The sequence below is a fragment of the Maylandia zebra genome, linkage group LG2, assembly GCF_041146795.1.
Source record: "Maylandia zebra isolate NMK-2024a linkage group LG2, Mzebra_GT3a, whole genome shotgun sequence".
In the NCBI taxonomy this organism is placed as follows: domain Eukaryota; kingdom Metazoa; phylum Chordata; class Actinopteri; order Cichliformes; family Cichlidae; genus Maylandia; species Maylandia zebra.
Genome location: NC_135168.1, coordinates 6,982,646 through 7,001,146, shown reverse-complemented (window position 1 = coordinate 7,001,146; position 18,501 = coordinate 6,982,646). Strand labels below are relative to the sequence as shown.

The 18,501-nt window shown below is 38.0% G+C and overlaps 1 protein-coding gene and 3 long non-coding RNA genes across 4 annotated transcripts in view; 1 reads left to right on the top strand and 3 right to left on the bottom strand.

Annotated features, from left to right (window-relative positions):
- LOC112432149 (uncharacterized) overlaps window positions 1–18,501 on the top strand; it is a 499,305-nt gene that overhangs the window by 226,248 nt on the left and 254,556 nt on the right. The gene's annotated exons all lie outside the window — the stretch shown is intronic.
- LOC143420631 (protein NLRC3-like) overlaps window positions 1–18,501 on the bottom strand; it is a 238,078-nt gene that overhangs the window by 79,662 nt on the left and 139,915 nt on the right. The window lies entirely within an intron of this gene.
- On the bottom strand, window positions 3,805–4,437 carry LOC143413487 (uncharacterized). Its single transcript, XR_013094098.1, has 3 exons — window positions 4,344–4,437; window positions 4,026–4,162; window positions 3,805–3,939 (listed from the first exon to the last, which is right to left on the bottom strand). It is a non-coding gene; the product is annotated as an uncharacterized LOC143413487 (long non-coding RNA).
- Window positions 14,149–16,809, bottom strand: LOC143413485 (uncharacterized). The gene is made up of 3 exons (XR_013094097.1): window positions 16,773–16,809; window positions 15,576–15,602; window positions 14,149–14,285 (listed from the first exon to the last, which is right to left on the bottom strand). It is a non-coding gene; the product is annotated as an uncharacterized LOC143413485 (long non-coding RNA).

Sequence of the window (18,501 nt, the reverse complement as noted above, 5' to 3'; positions counted from 1 at the left end):
TGAGAAAGAAATTCTTGAATTGTGAGCGTCAGGGGTGTCTGAAGATATTCGGGGACAAGCCTCATGTCTTAAAGTCGCTTCGTTAAGGAGATATGACGATTCGAATATGCCTCTCATTACAGAAATCCAGCGATGATTTTGAACAAGCTCTCCATTGACTTTATATGGAGAGTTTTGAGACCTTGTGTTGGTCTGAGGAGATTTGCAAAAATTCTATAAATCCCACAACAATGATAGTGACATTTTCTGAAAGCCAGCAAAAATACCTACGTTTTGATGTATAATTTGTGGAAGTTGAGTGAAAATTGAGCAAGTAGCAAGAAGTTGTTCGGACATGAAGTGAAAATTGCAAAACCTTCAGTGGCACACTGGAAGCCAAGAGCATAGCAACCATAACAACGCATGTATTTTGTGAAAAATCACAATTTTGCAACTCAAAACTTTAAGAGGCATAAAAGTAAAACAGTAAAACATTTGAAAAAGCTGAATCATACCTGAATAGCCCAATAATTTGTGAACATTTTAAAGTTTGAATGGTTGTTCTAGGTGAAAATATGAGGAAGTAGTTAAGTTTCAAAAACAAGCAAATTTTAGCAGAATTGCAGAAGTTTCCCATTCATTTCAATGGGACAAATTAAAGGAAAAAAGCTTAATATTTTAAAAAGTATAATAGTTAAAAATAGCAAAAATCGTAGCGTAAATTAGCAGAAATAGCAGAATAGTTTAAAATTTGAACGGTGAAAATCGGCTGAAAATTGTGGAAGTAGTTAAGTGCCAAAAAGTGTACGGAAGCAACTAGAATAATAATAATAATAATAAAGAATAAAGAGAAACAGGAACTCAATAGTGTGGATGCTTAAAGCATCCACACAACTAGAAAAATTTGCATTTCCTGCGAAAATGCAGTGTGGATGCTTAAAGCTGAAGCTGTCTGCAAAAAGTAGCTGAAAAAGCTGAAAAGTTGCAGAAATTGTAAAAACTTTGCAGAAGCAAAAGAACCTTGCTAAAATGTAATAACTTAGCAGAACTGCAATCACTTAGAGGAAACTGTAAAGCTGAAGCTGTCTGCTGAAAATAGTTGAAAATAGCTGAAGAAGCTGAAGAAATCAAAGTCAGTGTTTAAAAAGTTGCTGAAATTTTAATAACTTTGCAGAACAATATCAAGTTAAGAAAAATGTAATAACTTAGCAGAAATGCAATAATTTAGAATAACATAACTTAACATAACATAACAAACAAAAGTAGTGTAACCTAGCAGGAATAATATAATTTAGTAGAAAATTAAAAACTTGGCAGAAATATTACAACTTATCAGAACTGCTAGAATTTTGCAGAAATGTAATAATTAGGCAAAACTGTCAACAGATAACAGCTGAAAATGCTGAAGTAACCTCAAAGTTACTTGTTTAACTGTGAAAAATTACCAAAAACATTAGAAAAGGAAGAAAACGTGCCAGCAGATAAACTAATGTGGAACAAAACCAAGGTAAAATTGCAAGTTTGCACAGCTGGTGAAATCTAAAAATGGCAAAAAAACATAACAAAGGCAAGACCCACACAAACAACATTTAGGTAATAAATGCACAAGATGCTGCGGTCAGAGATTAAAACACCCAAAAATAATGTTATTGAAATGCCAAAAAGTGGCAGAAAGTTTAGAAAGTAGAAAACCAGTAGTAGAAAAGTAGAACATTCAAATATTTTTAGAAACATATGATACAAAATATTTACTCAGTTGTTTCCAATGATTACAATAATGGCATAAAGAAATAAAAATACCATTTGGGACAAACAGAAAAATATTAATAGAAAATGCAAATCAAATTGATCTAAAATCTATACAAACAATTGAAGCATCTGTTGGAATTGTGAACATATCCTTGTTTGCCATGTTTATGTTTATGGCCCTAAGATGCGCAGACACATGATAGGCTATTAACTGCAAAAATATACACATATATAGCAAGTGAGAGACAAAAATATATCCTCTGATTTGCTGGAGTTTTGTGTAAATACCATTTGGCAAGGATAAACAACATGTTCCTATGCCACATTAAAATTTTCATAAGCTTAATTTTTTCAATTAGTTTACAGTTTCCTGATTTGATGATAAATATGGTACCAATCTACAAAATACTGTCAAAATGAAGTCCACATTGTGATATATTTGAGGTGTGGAGAGTCACACAGCTGAACAATCGATTTGCATATTTAAAGAAACAAGGATCAAATAAAGAACATCGTTGTGGAATAAATTACAGTGAAAAATAATCACTGCTTTGCGTTAGTGAGTGACTTATGATGAGGTATTAATTGGCTTAACTTTACCTCTAACAGCTTTTCACATAGTGCTGTGACCAGGGTGAAATCCATCATAAAGTAACTGTAAACAGTAGAACCATTAGCATGAATGTCATGGTTCTACTCTGATCAAAACTCAAGTCAGCTGTTTGACCTGATATAAAATGATAAAGAGGAACACATATAAATGACCTTTATGAACTTTTCAAAATGACTTTATATGTCTGACCCATTATCTATATATATTACAGCAGCGGTCCCCAACCCCCGGGCCTCGGACCGGTACCGGTCCGTGAGTCGTTTGGTACCGGGCCGCGAGAGATGAGGCTCAGGTGTGAAATGTATAGTTTTCAGGGTTTTTATCGGTTTTCAGCGTTATTTTGTTATCGTTTTTATCGTTTACTTGGTTTTCCTGGGTCTTTTCACGTGTGTTATGAATAAATTTTCTTTTTTTCAGTACCGGTACTAGTTTTATTTTGTTATATTTATCCGCGACACCTTAAAGGCCGGTCCATGAAAATATTGTCGGGCATAAACCGGTCCGTGGCGCAAAAAAGGTTGGGGACCGCTGTATTAGAGCAGATGTGGAAAACCACTGTTAGACCTACTCTATACTAATGTAGTTACTGACACCCCATACTAAGGCAGGATTCATACAAACACACATTATTTATTCTCTTAAACACTTTCTTTTTTCACATTTTGAGATTGTGTAATTTCTAAAAAGAATACATGTAATGGTTCAATAGATATAGTTATTTAAATGTCCATAATAATCACATGATCATTTTTGTACATCCTACAATCCAGGATTTAGAGCTGTGTGTCTGTATGAATTCAGCTTGCTATACTTATAGACTTAGATATATTAATCCACTATTTACCCAAACAAGTTACATTGTTTGGGTAAATAGATTGGGTTTGTTCTACAAAATAATTATTCAACAATAAAAAAAAACACAAAAAAAATCTGCACATTAATCCAGAGTTCAGTTTCATATGTCTGATATTGTTAGTTAAATCTGATGACACAAACACAGTCAATAATTCATTGCTAGTGTGACATGTGGTCCTTTTTGCCTTTGACCAATGATATGCTGGGTACTTGGACCAGTTTAGTATTTGCTGTCACAGAGGAATGTTAACCAGAAATCCGGAAGATAAAACTTAAAAAAAATATGTTAATTGCAAACATGTTTTTGCTTAGTAAAAGGATTGAAATTACATGGAAACTGTCACCTTAAAGCCTCATTGTAAATATCATCACAAACAGATGTTTTCCACACAGTTAACAAAGCTCCACCACATCCGATCAGTGCACATAAATCTAAAAGAAAACAAAAACAAATAAAATAAAAAAAATTAACACAAGGGAAGACTTTTGATTTAATAACTAAGCTTAAAACAAGTGTTACCTTTGAATATTTGTGGGAAAAATCTGATGCTACCCCAAGAATACAAAGCCACACTGGAAACGATGACAGGCTTGCAGCCCTGTGTCTTCCTGGAGTGAGGTGCCTGATCAGTAGCAGTGAGTTGACAGAAGTTGGTGTCTGTAAGAGTGGCCAAACACTGATACTCTGTCCACTTGAGTAGAGTCTAAGAAGCTGGAATGCAGGCACACTGGACGAGCTTGTTCTAAAAAATACAGAAAAAGGAACATTTTATTTGTGTTAAGGCCTAAAAACTACAAATAAGTTATACAATGAACAATGTTGAAATACCTTATAGGTGCTGCAGGCCACATAACCAGAATCCAGAGCAATCTCACAGTCACATGATGGTGAGGAAAGACATGAGCTCTGCAATGAGGTTTGAAGGCCTCAGTTGGGACACGGAAGAACTCAGAAGACAGCAATACCTGCACAGAGAGACAGAGTAGAAAAAGCATAGATTTGTAATCCGTAATGTGAATTAAAACTCAAAAAGTGTCAACAAGTATAATCATTTGAGTGTGGAATTATTTATGCACTAAACAGGATTTTAATTAATTAATTGAATTAAAAACACTGCCATTTTTTATCAAAGATAAAGAATGATACCTCTCTCTGCTCTGAGGATCACTGAGCATCTCTGACAGGAAATAGTTTCCTCAGTAGGAGTCATCATTCATGGTCTCAGAGGTGTGTAGTGTGGCAGCATCATGACGGTCTCCAGATCAGGCAGGAGGTCAGGTGATGGGTGTGTCATCTTCTCCATTGAAGACACACTGGTATAGCAGTTCATAAAACAGCAGTCTCTGTGTGGCATGTGGTTATCTGTGCAGTCCAGCACTGATGGATCAGGTTTGGCTTAGCAGTTCATGAAGATGGTGTTAAGATGTTGTTGTTTCAGCTGAGGATGGTGAAGTTTGAAGGTTTTCCCACAAAGGAAACAGGACTGTGTGTGCCCTGTCTGAAAAAAATACATCTACAAAACATACAGTGCTTTTAACACCACCCACCCACCCTCCCCACCCACCCATCTCTGCCCCCAAGTGTCTATATAATGCTGGTATGGGGTGTCAGTTACTAAATCTAATTAGTGCGTCAGAAAGCGGGGGCTACACCTAAAGCCCCCGCTTTCTGATGTCTTTGTTTATTAGCAGCTTTTTCCAGCTGCTCAGAGAATTCTGACTTGGCCTTTATCCACCCAAACCCAAACCCACCCAGATAAAGGCCAAGTCAGAAAATGGATGCAGAAACTTTCCATGTACTTCTAAATCAGTTTTTATACAAATTCTGTAAGCTGTAAAAATGTTTTTCTCTACATAATGTATAATTATAGACATCTCTGTTAGCCTGAAGATAGTTTAAAACTTTAAAAAAAATTTACCTGTAAAACATGATAAGCAAAACCTCATTCATCCCAAAAACATTTGATTCTACAAAATTTACTATAATCAAGAAAATATAATTGTCTGTATTTATTCATGTGACCCATAATAAATACCTGCATTTATCTGGGATTTATTTATTTACTATTTCATATTTGAAAGCATCTTTGAGGGGAAGATCTCGTTTGTTGAGATACATACGTCAGAGTAAAAAAAGTATCAAAAAAGGAGATAACAATTAACATCCATGAAAAAATGTATAAGTAGATTTAGTCATTTAAAACATGAGAATAAAAAATAAATTATGTCCATTTAATGCAGTATATTTCAGATCTGAGGTGCATGATAACAGAAAGCAGATCTCCCGGCTCTGCATGAAGTACAGCCATGATTTGGTGAAATGATTAATAACATTGCAATAAGAAAGGGTCTTCTTACAGACAGAGTAGGGAAGACAATTTTTTCCAATGAAAAATATTTTTCATACTCTACAATCAGTAAACTCTGTAACAAACATGATCTGTAATTGTTTCAAAACTCACCAGACGCCTTCATGATTGGCTCAAGGACAGGACACAAAACACAGGGTTGTGGTAACTGTAGTATGATCTCAGAACACCTGAATGACGACATAGCTGTGGCTGAGAAATAAAAATGAGGTCAAGCAGGGTGTTCTTGTCTGTAGTGGCAGAAGTGATCAGCTGTGAATACCCTCTAGACTGAAACTGCTCCAGAATCTGTTTTCTTCCACTCTGCAACTGGTTCTCATTAAAATCTCCACACACAATTATTGGGTGACAGTCCATTATTTCAAGTGAATCTAAAAGACTTACCAGGTTTTGCATGAATGGTGTCAAACTGTAGTCAGGAGGTCTGTACACAACAGCAATGAGTGCAGGGAATGGAGCCTGAACCTTCAACACTAAAAACTCAAGATCAGTGACATTATGCAGATACTGTTTTACCTGAACCTGAAAATGATTCCTCAAATACACAACAACTCCACCACCACTTCTGCTGGCCATGTGAGGAAAGTTTGTGTAGGACACATGTCTGTTGCGTTTGAACATGGTGTAGCCATCCAAATGAAGACTGTCTGCAACAAAGGAGCCTTGGAGGTGAGACTCTGTGAGACACAAAACATCTGCTAAACACATTTCATGATGACTCTTGATGTCACTGATGTGAGATGGCAAACCCTCCGTATTGTGATGGATCAGTGTAAGAGTGTCAAGTCTGTTGGCTGTTTCTCTGACCTGAAGAAGAGGCATCATTTCCTCAACACTGGCTTGTCTCATGGTTTGGAGCGCTGCAGTTACCTCGGGATTGGCGTAAATCTTTTTCTCATCCAAGTCCTGTAAATACAGTCCACTGAGAGACGTCACCCTGCTGAGAGCAACATAAGCCATACCTGGTTCAAAAATGTTCTTCATTGAAACTACAGCTGTCTGTGTTGTAAGACCCTGAGTTTTGTGAATTGTGCAGGCGAATGCTAGCTTTACAGGAAACTGTCTGCGTACCGCTCCTTTAAACTTCAGACTCTCCTCTGCTCTCTCAATGTAAACCAGATCATCAGATGCTGCATTAGCACTGCGGTTGTGTCTCATAGGCTGCCGGTTGTCCATTCTGAGCCCCAGTTTAATTATGTGTCCATCATTTTCAGATCTCACCACCTTTACCAGTATACCAAAAGCACCGTTGACCAAACCGTTTAGTGTGTCCAAGTTTCTGGTCAGCATAACTCGAGCTCCTTCAGCAACATTCAGAGTGTCAGGTAAATCATTTCGCCCACCTGTAAATGGTTTGTCTCTTCGTTCCATTCTGCCTGTACGTTTATCCTTCTGGAAATCGTCTGCAGTGATGATTATGATGTTTGAATGAAGCTTCTTCAGGGTATCTGTGTTATGGGATTCCACATTCTTGTTGGTGGCATAAATGTGTAAGACCTCAGTTGGACATTCTTCTGGTGCAGTCACAGCCTGTGACAACAAATCTCTGTCGCACTGAGAAAGCTCTTCTGTCTTTTCTTTGACTCTAATCCTGTTCAACATCTCTGCAAAGGCCACATCATCTTTCTGACGCATGATCTCGGTTAGAGTGATCATCTGAAAATGTTCCTGCCATAGGTCAATCTGTTCTGGATCGTAAACGCAGAGAGGTTTAGACTGTCGCACTGGTGGCAGCTGGTAAAAATCTCCAACAGCTAAAACTGACATTCCACCAAAAGGTCTCTGAGTGCCTTTGATTTGTTTCAGTCTTGCATCCACATAAGCAAAAAGGGGTTTTGAAACCATTGAAATCTCATCAATAACAATAATTTCAGCATTCATCAGCTCAGATCTGACTTCATCCAGTTGGTTACCAAGTCCTTGAATGGGTGGTTTCAGACTCCTGGGTAGTTTCAGTAGAGAATGTAATGTAGAGCCATTGATAGAAAAAGCTGCTGTCCCGGTAAATGAAGTCAGTAAAACAGTTGGATTTGATATGTCAGCTTCTTCTGCATTAGCAGGCAGTCTGCTCAGGATCTTTGATGCTTCAGAGTGAATACACTTAATCAGATGTGACTTTCCAGTTCCTGCACCACCGTTGATATAGAAGAAAAATGGATCTGGGTTCAAACCACAAACTCGCTGAATACACCAGTCTCTTATGGCATAGAACACGCAGGCCTGCTTCTGGTTCAGATTCTGATACATTACACGTACCACGGCTGGATCGACTGCAGGTTGTTCTCTGATGGCTCTGATCTCTGTTACAGCATCAGACTGACGACTGTAGTCGGGGACATTCTCCTGTTCGTTCTCATCATCAGAATGTCTCTCAGGAAGATTCTCATCACATTGCAGCCTCACAACTTCAGATTCAGGAGCCAGATTACACCATTCATCGATCACAACATCCCTATTTTGTTCAAACTCTTCCAGTGCACTCTCAATATCCTCAGAGTTCTTCTCATACTTGTCTTTATTTCTCTTCACAATCCGTTTCACAGACTCACTGTGGTCTGAACATGGAAGTCGCACAAAACCTGAGTTGTAGAAGGACTGATAGGTTTGGAAACATTGTGGTTTCAGTTCCTGCTCTGATCTGTGTGGAAGGTAAAGTCTCAACAGTCGACCATAATATTGCTCAGGATCTTTTTCCTGTGAACAGTGGTAATATCTGATTATAGCTGGTTTATCATTCTTTCGCCTTTGTACAAATCCAAGCTGGTTTAGAAGAGGAAGCACATCTTTTCCTTCATTTGGACCACTCACCAACCTGCACAAGGCAGCAAAATCAGCCAGTGACATTTCCTCATATTCTGGGGTCTCAGGTCTGCATTTGTATTTATCACTCAAACTTGTCATCCAAATATTACAACTGTCATGTGTTGTGCTTTCCAGGAAGCTCATGGGCCGACTCATTTTTACCGGGTTATCATCTGTTGGTACAAATACAACACTGCGGGAACATTTTTTCATTTTTAGGCCACAGACTCGAGTCACACACTCCTGTGCACTGATCTCTCTCTTTTTTGAGTAAGCCTGCATCACAGCTCTCATTTCATCACATTCATTGACCATGTTGTTTCCAGAGTTATCAATAACTGTCTTCAGGTATTCAGAGAGGCCAGATTCTTTCTTCGTTATATATTTACAGAGGTATTCTACACATGAATAGGCATTCAAAATGAATGAGACATCTAAATTAGAGTTCCAGGCTTCAAGCAGGTGTGGGTTGTAATTGTTGATCCAACAGTCCTTTGGGTCACGTTTCAGAATCAGACCTGTTTTCTTGTTTATGTTCTGGAGGCATTGTTCATACTCATTCATTGTCAAGTTGCATCGTGACAGAATCTGCTCTATGGTGAGGGAAGCAGCTTCAGGTTCCTTCAGCAGGTTCAACAAAGGTCTGAGTTTGGCTTTTGCAGCTTCAGTGTCTGAATCCTCATCCTGTCTCACAATCATTGTTCTTGTGGATGGTGGTTTTGGAAACCCAAATCTACAACCAGAGTTCACACTCTTAAAGCATGTTTTTGTGTGGTTTTTGCTGTGCTTTTGTAGTTCAGTGACTTTTTTGTGCAGTTCAGGTTGCTTTTCTGGATCAGGGAGTTGAGCTGAGATGTATCTGTCCACAAAGTCACAGACAGTTTGGTCGTCATCCACATCTGCTTCTACCTTTTCTCGAATCCACAGCAACATGTGTATATGCGGACTACCTCTGTGCTGGAACTCAACTCTGTAAAAGTAATCAATGATCTCACCAAGGGGCTGTGCAGGAGAAAAAAGCAAATCTCTGAACAAAGCTTCAACACGCTTATCAAACATCCGCATGGTAGTTACTGGATTTGATCTTAGAATTTCACACTTTTCTGACCAGTCCAGGGCTCCAAAATCAACCTCTTCACCTTGCTGTCTCTTTATTGCTTGAATCACTTCAGGCCATCTCATCTCAGCAGCAGAGAAAGTGACAAAGAACTGAGGTGTTCCTATTTGACGAATCATACTGAATAAATCTTTGGTAGTTTTCTGCCAGTAAGCTGGAGTTCCTCTGAGTGGCTGCATAAATCTGATTGCATCTTTATTTCTTACCAGCTTCTCTACTTCTGTCTTACTTTGTAACATTCCTGATGTGATTTTGCGTCCATCTTTGGTCATAGTTTTACCTTTCCTTAGCTGTATTGTCATGCTGGAATTAGCCAAATGTATTTCAGTGACAAACTGTGAGAAAAACAGGTAATTTGTGTCTTTAGCAAATCTTGCATCAATGTTGAAAAGCCTTGACTTGAAGTAAGCACTTGGTGTGAGTTTAAGAAGTCTCTTTTCATCCAGTGTATTCTGACCAGTAGGAAACTGCACAGGAAATGCCATGGCTTCCAAATGAGGAGTTCTGAAGAAGCTGACAGGATTGTTTCTTTCTGCAGGAGCCACACAATATGTGTTATCACTGAAACAGAGAATCTCTTCTGAAATGTCAACAGGCTGCAGACAACTTTCTAGAGCAAAACCTCCATTGTTCAAATCACTTTCTGGTTCATCTGGATTTTGTTCCTCTGGTTGTTCATCACAGGATTGCATATTAATAGCTTGTTCACTTTCAGACTCACTTTCGCACAAAAGGGCATCTTTTTCATAGTTGTCAATTTCCATTAAATCTGCTTCATCATAATCATCACTTCCCATGCTGGCTTCATCACTGCTGTCATCATCAGGTAATGTTGGATCACAAAGCAATGCATCATCTCTGATAACAATATCTGTGTACTGTGGGTGAATCTGTTTCAGTTTACGCAGGGCTTCGATCAGTTTAGACCAGGTGACAGTCTGGAACAGCTGATGGCCTTTGTAGCACAGTCGTCTTTTCAATTTCACCCTCATGATCTGTGATTGGCTTCTGAGCCGAGGTAGATAGTCAACTGTTTGTTGGACTTCAGATGGTACACACACCACATTACCACGTATGAGTCTTTGTCTGCCCTTTGGAAGAGGAATAATCTTTGCAAATGGTATGCATTTGGCAATCAGATGTCTCTCCAGAATGTTGAGATCACACAGTTCAGCTGGAATATCCTGCAGTTCTAAACCGTTGACAGCAGCAAGCCTGGGCATGCATCCACTTTTGAGGGAACTGTGACACGTGTGACAGATATACTCCTTTTTTCTCTCAACAGGAAAGCTGCAGTGATCATTACATGCTTCATCACACACATGAACAAATTTACCAGTTAGACACTGCTGAGCTACAGTTTGGTGTTTTGAGTAATTTTCTCTTTTGCAGATTTTCACCTGATTAGGAAAAGAAGCTTTTAGACAAACAGTACAAACATAAGATGGTGCTGATTTAATGTTGGATCTGAAACGAGATATGGCCTCATTCATTAAACTGTTATCTGGATGACACTGTAAACTTTCAGCTGGTCGATGCATCTGACGATATTTTCTTTTTATGTTCATTGCACATCTGATATTATGCATCTGTCTAAAAGAAAAACCGTTCCAATATTTTACTCTCATTCGTTCTCTCATATTCTCTTTGTGTTGTTGCTGAAATTGTCTCTCTTCTCCATAACGTTTAGTGATGTAACATTTTTTTTTCTGTCTAAATTCTACACTTTCTTTATATAGGTTAGAAACATATGACCTCATGTAAGCTTTATGTTTCTCTCTGAATTCGGCACAAGTTCTGTATGTTCTTGTTATTCGTTCCTTCTGCTTTTCTCGGAACACGGGAGATTCTCTGTATGTTCTTGTTATTCGTTGCTTCTGCTTTTCTCGGAACACGGGAGATTCTCTGTATGTTCTTGTTATTCGTTCCTTCTGCTTTTCTCGGAACACGGGAGATTCTTTGTATGTTCTTGTTATTCGTTCCTTCTGCTTTTCTCTGAATAAAGAATCTTCTTTATACATCCTTATGACACGTTCTCTTTTTCTCTCTCTAATTTTAGCACTTTCTCTATAGATCCTTCTCATTTGCGCCTTCTGTTTTTCCTTAAAATCATCTCTTTCCTTATAGATCTTTCTCAAATGTTCCCTCTGTTTCTCTCTATATATAGGATTTAGCTTATATAGATTACTTTTGTACACAGTCTTCTTTTGTCTGTGATCAGGATCCTTTCTTTTTGGTAGTTTTTGTTGGGCCAATGATCTTCTCCTCATTTTTTTCCTTCCCTGTTTACTATATTTCAGCAGTTTATGTGAAAGTTCCTGTGTTGTCTTTGTTGAACAGCGGTTGGCAGCGGTTGGATCCTTCTGAGGAACAGAATCTGATGTTACCTGAGGTTCTCTCACAGAAGATGCAGAGGTTTCTATTTCTAAATAATCAGAATTGTTCAGCTCAGCAGCTGGCTCATTTGAATAATCCACTCTGGATGACATCACTTCAGTAGCTAAAGTGTCGGCCACAGTTTTCTGTGTCTGCTCAGTGGACTTTGGGGTTTCAAATTCAGGTTCATTTAAAGCTGGTGCTGAAACAGTTGTAGCTGTTTGTCTGTTTTCATCAGCATTTCTTTGGTCAGCAGCGTTTTCACTGTGGAACTCAACAGGCTGTAGCTCATAAGCACAGGTTGGTGCGATGCTACACATTCGGTACAAACGTTTGATCCTGTCAATCATGTCGTTAAGACGTGTGAATTTTAACATAACTGCAGTTCCACCACTTACACTTAGCGACAATGGCATTCCTGTAGACTTACGTGGGTGAGGGTCAAAGTATGCGTATTCACCTGAAGTCAGCCTGGAAACTGCGATGGCTGTTCCTCCCATGACTAGCAAAGCGTAGCGAAACTCTGAAGCCAAACGCTGTAGTCCCTGTTCAAGGCTCGGAAGATGATCTGTACCGTCAAATGTGCCATAATGAGCAAACTGAGACATGTCGACTTGATACTCGTGTCTGCGGCTGATGATCACAGTGGGAAGTTCATCACAGGCTAGAAACACGCTGTTCACAAACCTCTTTCTGGCATCTGAATACACGGCATGGCCTTTGTCCAACACACGGTTGAGATCTGCTCTGGTAATGAATTCATCCTCGTGTAAGAATGACAGGAAAACCAAACTGTTCGCCATGCATTGCTGATTCCGGTACTTTCCATACTTAGCATTGGCCTGGCTTCGAGACGCACAGATGCTACTCACTCGTGGACGACTTTCACTGTTTGTAACCTGTACATGAGACGGTCCTGGAGCTTCTCCATCATGCTGCGTTTGCACAGTTAGCTGGGGTTCAGTCTGGATTACCTGTTGTTCTTTAGCATTTGGCACAGATGATGAGCAAACACCTCTCTTTACCACATCTGCATAAGACACTGCGGCCGTCTGAACGCTGAGCTGCACTTCTGGACTGGGAATACTTGTAACAGACACCTTTACCTGCTCACCGGTCTGAGAAAGATTTACCTGCTCCTTCTGCTTTTGCCATCTAAGCTTCTGGGACTGTGACCTTTGACCTTTCCTTGGCATTTTGTGCAAGTACAAACTGGACCTTATATGTATTTATACACAAATGTATACAAAACTCAACCTGTAAACACTGAAAAACTCAAGTTTCTATTAAATGGATCAACTATACAAATGGTAAAGTGTTCTTATGACCGTTTAATTGATGTAAAAGGCTGGCTTAAATACAAACTCAATATAAAAGTTATTGAAAGATCCTTAAAAACGTTTTATTGTAGCTTTTTCAACAACTGTATATTATTACTTCTTTTTTTTAACCAGACTGGTTAATGAATAGGTCTATACTTCTGTGAAGTAATATGCAGAATAAATCTCAACAATCAACAGGCTATAATAAAACTCTTAGCTTTGAAGTAGACTTTGTGTAAATCTTTGAGATATCTAAAATCTAAAGCAAATATAAGGAGCTGTGGTGGTGTGGTGATCAGATGACAGGCGATGAGGATTCTTCAGCTGGATGTTCTGCAGCAGTCAGGAAACAGGAAGTCTGGGTCCTCAGGGCAGCTTCTCAATGACAATTGTAACTCAATACTTACACTGAGTAATAGAAATGGGTTTGTCCTTAAATAATATTAGTATAAACTTACTGTAGTCAAATGTTATAGTCAATGAAACAGACTTGAAAAATGTATTTGAATCTAATTTAATATTTATGTAAATAGAGCAGTCTGAATGTATATATTACAAAATAACCAGATTGTCTTATTACAAATAAACCTTTAAGAGGTGTATATTTTATATAATTTATCAAAGCAATTGCACCTGTAAGCCAATCAATGTTTATTCCAAAGTGTAATGCAAAATTAAAATGACAAATGTAGGGCTGTGTAAGTAGTTTCTACAGTGACTTCTACTATACTGTATATTCAACTTCTTACTTGTAATTTCCAGTAAAATGAGTGGATATGAGAGAGTTTAACGACAGGAAAGAAGGAGCAGTGAGAGCAGAGATCTCTCAGATTTCTGAAAACAGATCGTCGAAGTTGCGGTAACTTCAATTTCCAAAAACTTGGTTTGTTGTCAACCTTGGTTTGTTGTCAAACTTGGTTTCTTGTCAAACTAGGGCTTATGCTTGTCAAAATTAGATAGAGTACATGGCGGAGAATGGATAGAAGATAGAATGGCTTGTCAAAAAAGATGGAGCAGGGAGAGGGAGAGTGATAGGACAGACTGAATTTGCTTGTTAATGGCTTGTTAATGATAGAGGGAGAGGGTTTTCTGCAGCAGGTCACCTGTAAGACAGAAAGAAAGTGGAATTAGACACACTTCCAATAAACCTGGCTTTACCGTATTTTTCAGACTATAAGGCACATTTAAAAGCCTTTAATTTTCTCAAAAATAGACAGTGCACCTTCTGTATGGTTGTGCTTACTGATTTCAAACCAATTCTATGTGGTACACGGCACTCTGTCAAATGTTTTAGTATGACTTTGGTAAGCTACAAAGCAGCACCACTTGATGTATTGTCGGAGCATGGCTTTTCTTTTTTTTTTTTTTCTTTTTTTCTAAGGAGCATGGCTAACATAGTCAGCACCCTCATAGAGTAATTCGTACTGTGCTTCAACATAATATGGTGTGTGTGTGTATAAGGGCCTGGCACCTGTTGAGAGCCATGCTTATGAAGCAGATTTCAAACTGATCAATCCACATTCATCAGTCCATAAATCCTGAAAAGTGAGTGTATTGTTCTGTATTTTATGTCTTACAACTGAACAATTTTGAGAGTTATTGTAAATGAGTTGAATAAAGTTTGACTTATCTGTTTTGTTTGGCTTAATGTGCCTTAGAATTTAGTGCGCCTTACAGTCCGAAAAATACAGAACATATATATATCATTACACACTGAAGAGTCGTACAGTACATTATTAGATTCAACTGAATGAAAATGTTTATCATATGGTGGTGGAACATTTCTAAGGACATTTTTGCATTCTATTAACACAATAAAAACAAACACAGTCTGTAAACCAAGATGTGGTGCTACAGTAACTTACTATAAACATTATATGGTCAAGCTAAACCCACACAATGAAGTCAGAGCAGACAGTTTCAGACCACCTGCTTTAAACACTTCACAGCACTCAACTCACATGATCCTAAATGCCCAAAGGTCTCAAATTCCCGTTTCTGTGTGTACTTACCTGGTTCAACAGTATATCATAATGTCTGGGGAGCCGTTAACATAAAAGTAAAAAATAATTTACTCAGTATGACTTTTGGCAAAATGAAAAATTTGGAGACAGATGACTCCTAAACAGCAGTTTCTACATTTTTCAGTCAAATATGGGGCATGTTTAATACACACTCCACTAAATCTACAATAAACTTAGCATGGCCGATATTAGGGCCTAATTAAAAATGTACTATGATGATAAGAGAGATCTGTAAGTCTGGAAATGTTTACACAGACTTTTCTACGATCTGATTATTCCCAAGAGCTGTGCTGACTCACTCCACTAAACTGAATGTCCTATAATGAGAAACATTTCCCAGCACTGTACCTCAGACAAACCTTTACTTACCAGACTGGAGACGATCAGATCAGCAGTCTAGAGAAAGGAAACAATTAATCAGATCACTGTTTGATGATTCAGACTGTTGAGCCTCTTCACACACAATCCAATTTACTGTGACATAAATTAACTAGTAAAATTCTTAATTTATTTAAGGCTTTATGAGCTTAATGTAGTCTAAAGAGGAGATAAATGAACTGCAGCGTCTCACATGGCTGTAGCAAGTGTAATAAAAGCATTCATTACTACAGAAATATAAAGAATAGCCACCAATATTTGTTGGCACAAGTGCAGGATATACCAAATATTTCCTACACAGAAGCTTTGTGGCTCCAACATTTTCTACAACAGGTCAGTACTACTAAAGTGTGAAAGCCAAAACTTTTAAAAATGTTAGATACAAAATAATTATATAAATCAGAAGCAACAGAAAACCTCGTCATGTCTGATATGAATATGTAAATCTTAAAATAGTTTTAAATATTGACATGTTACAATAGCAGAGGTGCACCATGTTTTGTAATTAAAATTAAATGTCTTAAATTTTTACACTAAAAAGTCCTTTCATTATACCTGTTGCTAGGAATATTTATGTATTTTGCAGTGTACCTTTTTGGCAACTTTTCTATTAAATTTTAAAACACATTATATTCACCAAATAAGTGATAAACTAATTAGACACACTGGCTGTAATGTACCTAACAATGTCCACTCACACCTCTGGTTTTCTTAGTTTTTCATTATTGCTTAACTGTACAAAATACTTCTACAGTGTTCTGACTTTAATGTAACACATCAGCAGAATTTGAGAGACAATATGAATCAATACCTGTGCAGCTCTTAAGTGTTTGAGCAACCACTTATACTGACTCCCCTAAAACACTTTCATTGTTTTGTCTGCTACTTAAATCCACAAACATAAGGAGAAAATGAACAACTGACATTTAGCTATGTTTGGATTCAATAAGCCATAAGAAATTTAAATCATACATAAATGGGCTATTAAACTTCAGGGACATTTTCAGGGACAGTCAGAGGTCCCGTGTGAGGACTTTGCTGCTACAGGTAATAAATCCTGACTTTGTGTTTTTGCCCATCAGTAAATGGAAACATATCACAAAAAGTCAAACTACTGTATGTAAGTTGTCAAATGTGCTACGCAATGCCAGGTTCATACTGCCTCAGTTACAATCACTGTTTACTTACCAGCAAAGGCAAAACCAAAGATCTCTTTCACTCTGTGTAACAAAAGACAAAGCACAAAAATACAGAATGAGACAACTCAAATCAGCATCACAGTCAATACTGCATCACTCTGTGTAGTACAAAAGATTCAGTACATTCTTTGTTTACCACAGCAACAAACAACTCACCTTTTTCTACACCTTATTAAAGATTACTGTCTTCATTAAGGTAAAATATGGTTTCATCCATTTGTAATAAGCCACACACGTCTCTTAGTTATGTGATAGCTCTATTAGTTTGGTGCTATTAGATAACACAGTAGATTTAATAAGCAATGATTTGCTACACCTAGCTCTGCACACTTTATCAAATTCTGACATCACAATTTCAAAGCATGAACAATCATAAATGAAAGCTTGGATGATATTTTTGTAGGCTTCAACATTTGAGTTCGTCTGCATTCAAATTCTGCTTCCTAAAAATATTATCACCTGCACACAGTATCATTTAATATGCTGTTGTTTTAAATATCTACATATCATATTTATAATATTAATGGTGCACTGCTGCATTTTATTTATTTGAAGGTGGACTTTTTTATATTTCGTTAGTTTTTCACAAAGTGAGAAGTTAAACAGAGCTGCAGGTGTAGGTTTCATTTAAAAAAAAAAAAAAAAACCTGCACAAACAAGTGTTTGTTAAACAGTTCTTAAAATTTAACTAAAAAACTAAAATTACCTAATTAAAAAAAACTTCTTGTTAAGAGATGTTATTATTCTTATATTATGTGTTTCATCCTCACTCTCTCTCTCCCTTCTGTTAATTAACCCACAGCACAAAAACACACCGGTACAGGCACGTGACTCTTTTTCTCCCGGCTTTCAGTCAGAAGCTGTGTCCCAAAATGTCGGCTGCATCCTCCGGAGGCCGCATTTGAAGGCCGATTATGTCACAGCCAGTCGACGAAGGCTGTCTCAAATGCGGCCGACAAATGAGTCCTTCATTTCCCCGAATAAACTTTTAACATATTTTTAGGCGAGAAAGTAGCGGTGTAAATATCTGCTTGGTTTATCAAGACATCGCATATTTGCAAAAGTGTGCCGACGTTTTCAGAGACGTCTGTCACCCACCGGCTCGATGGCAAGCCGGGAGGGGGGTTCAGACCCCCGCTCTTTCGCTACTCAGGTTAAACATGATATACAAGTCACTCTGATAACTTAAAAATGTAATTGTTTGCCTTTTTCTGTGTTTTATTTGTTCTGGAGTAAATCGGTTTGGCTGAGATCAAAGTTATTAGATTATTAGATTAAATAAAGCTTTATTAATCAATCCGGTGGGTTCCTCCGGGATTTTCACACAGCTCAATAAACGTTAAACGGTCGAGAATTTACGCCAGTGTCCTGTTATATTTTAAATAGCAAGGAGCAGACGGCCGAGTTTATTAAACTCCAGAGAGACAGCGGTGACGCAAATCTGAAGGCTAGACCGTCCAGTTTCACAGCCTTCTCGGTCCACGTAGACCGCGAAAGCTGGGTCCTCCGAAAGATGCAGCCGACGTTTTGGGAAACAGCTAATGGCGGTAAAATGGCTCCTTTGAAGTTGCCGACCCTGCTGCTTCAGCAGCTAATCAGTGGTTCTAAAATGACGGCTCATTACCTTACAACCGAAAGAATGAGGCCGTTTTTAACTGACTGATTTGTGAAGAGAATTAACTTCAGCTTCCCTAACAGACTCAGAAACACTAACACAC